The sequence below is a fragment of the Pinus tabuliformis genome, chromosome 8 (genome assembly GCF_031772625.1).
Source record: "Pinus tabuliformis cultivar Carrire ecotype Pingquan chromosome 8, CPIR1, whole genome shotgun sequence".
NCBI classification, from domain to species: domain Eukaryota; kingdom Viridiplantae; phylum Streptophyta; class Pinopsida; order Pinales; family Pinaceae; genus Pinus; species Pinus tabuliformis.
In genome coordinates this window covers 1,618,616,310-1,618,620,205 of record NC_142294.1, presented here as the reverse complement: position 1 = coordinate 1,618,620,205, position 3,896 = coordinate 1,618,616,310, and the positions used below count along the sequence as shown (strand labels likewise).

General features: G+C 38.6%; 1 non-coding gene across 1 annotated transcript; it reads right to left on the bottom strand.

Annotated features, from left to right (window-relative positions):
- Positions 1-3,367: 3,367 nt before the first annotated feature.
- Positions 3,368-3,485, bottom strand: LOC149242271 (U5 spliceosomal RNA). The gene has a single exon (XR_016246863.1). It is a non-coding gene; the product is annotated as a U5 spliceosomal RNA (small nuclear RNA).
- Between the last annotated feature and the right edge of the window lie 411 nt (positions 3,486-3,896).

Genomic DNA, 3,896 nt, shown 5'->3' with positions numbered 1-3,896 from the left:
AAATAAACTTTCAGTTGCTGCAACTAGTGGTTTAGATTCAGAGCTTCGAGCTCGCCATGGTACGACTTGATATCGACTTTTGGTTCCATTTTGAACAAGGATTGATTCACAACACTCGAACTGGGTTGATATTTTTTGGGGTTCTTTCTTCGGTTGGTTCTTCGTGTATTCTCGATCTCTTGATCCCCCTTTTGATTTGTCCTTTGCATTTGAACCCCCTTCTTCTCCAAATATCCCAAGCTTATTGCTTAGAGCCGCCATAAGGAGGTTTACATTACGGTTTATATTTGCGACTTGTTATTCAAGCCGTGAAAACTCACCTCTGTAGGATCACGGGGTTCATTTATAGATTCATTGACCATGATTAGGGCTTTACAATTTTCAACCCCACCAACCTAGATCCCCTGCAAATATTCACAAATACCCAAAGAAACCCATTTTGATACCAAATGATCTGTAAATTGTCGTGGATATTCCACTCGATAGTTCGTCACAATAGATCTAATAATATTATATTAAAACTCTGAAAATTTTACACTATTACAGTTTATTAAACTTCAATATTTGTAGATTTAATTGTATTTAGTGCATGCATGCGAATGGAAATTATGAAGAAAAGTATAGAATGACAAAATAATAACACGCACTCACACACACAGGATGCAAGATATGCTCTCTGGGAAACCCTTTCGGGAGAAAACCCAGCTGGAAGGTGAGGTCGCTTCGCTCTCTTTCTGTCTAGAGATATGGCTGCAGGTATAAAGAAGTAACGCATGTGGCCCATGGGCTACTACAATGCACATATCCTCTTTGTGTGCTCTACATCCTGTCTTTCCTTAGCTATGGAACAAAATGCTCTCGAAAGAATGGAATGCCTCTTTCTCCTAGTGGCCCGGTTATAACACAACTTGATAGCCTACTAGTGGTTAAGTTTGACTACAACAACTCTTAACTGGAGTTACGAAATAAACTCTTCTAGAGTATTTTACATCACAAACACGTGGTTATTCCATTTTCCATGAATAATGGGGGCTGTGCGACATCCTCCCGAACTGTAAGTGTGAAACAGGAAGGTCAACATATGAGTGGCATAACTTTTGCGTACGGATCAATGATTGACGCGCTTCTTGCGTCGTTGGAAAGATATTTGTGTGTAGAATAACATGAAAAAGTTTTTGGCTATAAATACAAAAATCCCCCCCCCAAAAAATGTTGTTTGTTGCCTCAAAACGTTTCGGGAAAGTTTCGAACCTTGTTTCACCAAACTGGGTCCCACCGGTAAAACCGGTCCCATGCGCTGATTCCTCCATTTTTTCCACTCGAAATGCATCGAGATGGATGAAAACAATATAATGATCCAATTCGAATCAGGGTTCCTAACCCTAGTCACACCAGGGGAAGATGAAGATAGTATTTGATCTCCATCACCCCCCATTTGCAAATGAAAAATATTTTGGGTAAAGTCCTCAAAGAGAAGCATGAAGATCATAATGACATCGTTTCTTCCTTAAATGAGATCAAGTGGATGCAACGATATCATAGTTCATGTTTGGCTAGCTTGGATGCTCGTCTGGCTCACTAGGAAAGTCACCTTAAATGTGAGTTGAAGACCTCTACTCCAACCAATACAAGTGCATAGGATCTTGCTCGAGTGACTTCTTCTGACTGTTGAACTCATGATATGTCTCTATGCAATTATTTTGATTCTCTATGTAACTCAATCTCAAATAGTTCTTGTAGTTTTTAGCAATAGTTCTTGTTGACAAAGGAAAAGATAGACCCCCTCAACATGCCTTTAATTTGGGAGTTGGAAGAAAGGGGCTTGAGATATGGGAAGCTGACACAGGAGGTTGAAGAAATGAGGTTATAATCAGAAAATAGACTAATGGTTAACTTTATAACCAATCAGCTTTACTTAAACATATTTTGTAGATGGCTTTCTTTTTCCTGAGGGTCCCGCTTTTCCTCCTAATCACAGCTCGGCCCACTTGCTTTTTCTCAGAAACGAGCACTTCGATCTGCACCATCGATTTCACCTTTCCAGATCCAATGGCTATTAATCACATGCCAACTAGCCGGACAATCACCACCGTCGATTTACCCTACTTGATCCAACGTTCGTTGCGCAATTTCGCGCGAACTCTAGCACGGTCATTATCAAATTGAGAGCACGCGAGAAAAGTTATTTTGGGGTGCTACATGTCGAGTGCTAAGGCTAATCGTGCAAACTCGGAACAATACTAATTACCACTTTATGAGCACACGATATACCGCTTCCCACTCATCAAATACAACCCATGTGCTTATTACTTAACTTTAAGGAAAATGCTTTAAGTAAGGTTTAGCGCTTTAACCCCAATATTAACCTTAAACACTAATTGGCGGCGATTAATGATAAAACACTAATTGGCATGAGTCCCTCTTATTACTAATAGCAATGACTATATGCTTCCAGTGATGAATCTAGCATTTTGAAGCAACCTGAATGGGATCACCTTAGTGAGCTACACAGCCATTAAATTTTGTGAAGTACCATTGGTTAATGTAGATCCGAAATACGCATCTCTGGCCCTGGACTAGACGCACATGTTTATTCGGTGGCACAGGAAATATGTTGAACATTTCTTGTCAAGTATAAATACAAAGTCTGACGCGACTGTGAAGTTCAATGGGAACGCTCACTATTTGCCTGCGTGGTATGTCAGCGTCTTGCTTGATGCAAAAATGTGGCCTTTTACACAGCAAAAATTGGTTCCCAGAATACTTGTGTATAAATGAAGCGAACAGATCAACCGTTGACAGGATCCGTTTATGTGACAACAGAAGATTTTGGAATGATAAGGTCAAATTGGAGTTGGCTGCATGAGTAAGTAGGAGTTTGGGGAAGGGACGCAAATCCCGAGCCTGATTTAGTTGAACAGAGACACAATTGAACACTTCAGCAACTAGTCATAACACTTCAGCAACATAGAAACGATTTTCCATGCGCAACATAACACTTCAGCAACATAGACGCAAGCCTAGCAAGACAGACTAACAATTTGGAGCATTGATGGGAGTCAACCGATTTTCCATGCGCAAATATTGGGAGCATTGAACAAACAAAACCAATCCCCAATGCCCTCTCTTTTTTAAAAGTAATAGAAGCACGCCACACTTTGCAGGTGGATCTTTGATACCTAACATATACATATCATAGAACGTAAAATCTTCCTTATATACCATATTTATCAAGTTACTCTGGGAGTATAGCTCCGAAATAACACACCCACATACCTGCAAATTGAAGAACATATAAGGCATCGATTCCGCAAATTGAAGAGTATATAAGGCATTGATTCCGCTTTGGATTTACTTTGTGGGCTTCATATCTCAAGTGAGAGAGAAGCCTCTAAAAATTGGCGTATGCCGCTGAGAGTGGCCAACACACGGTATTCTTTAGTAAAAGGCGAAAGAATAGTTCGCTTTGTGTTGACCACACGGCTCCGTGACTTTCAAAATCAATCGCCCGATTATTTGTAGTCCAGCCTGTGTCTCCTCTTAATCTCACATTGAATGTGGGACAGTTTATCACCATACACACCTCACTTTTATTTATTCATAAATTCATATTCTTAGTAAATTTGTTCAGCTGGAATATAAAGCAGCGCATCTGATTCAACAAAAACCAAATATTTAGTAGTTAAATGTTTAATGATATTATCTAGAGTTATTAGTTGGTATGTTATTTTTTATTTATATACATGAATTGTGTGCTTGTAGTTTTTTTTGTTTATTCTATTAAAATGAAAATGATGTGTTAACACGAAATTATTTAAAATAAAAAAATAATAATAAAAATTTATATGAAATATTGACTTTTTTCCCTTATAAATTATGAAATTTTAAAAATATTA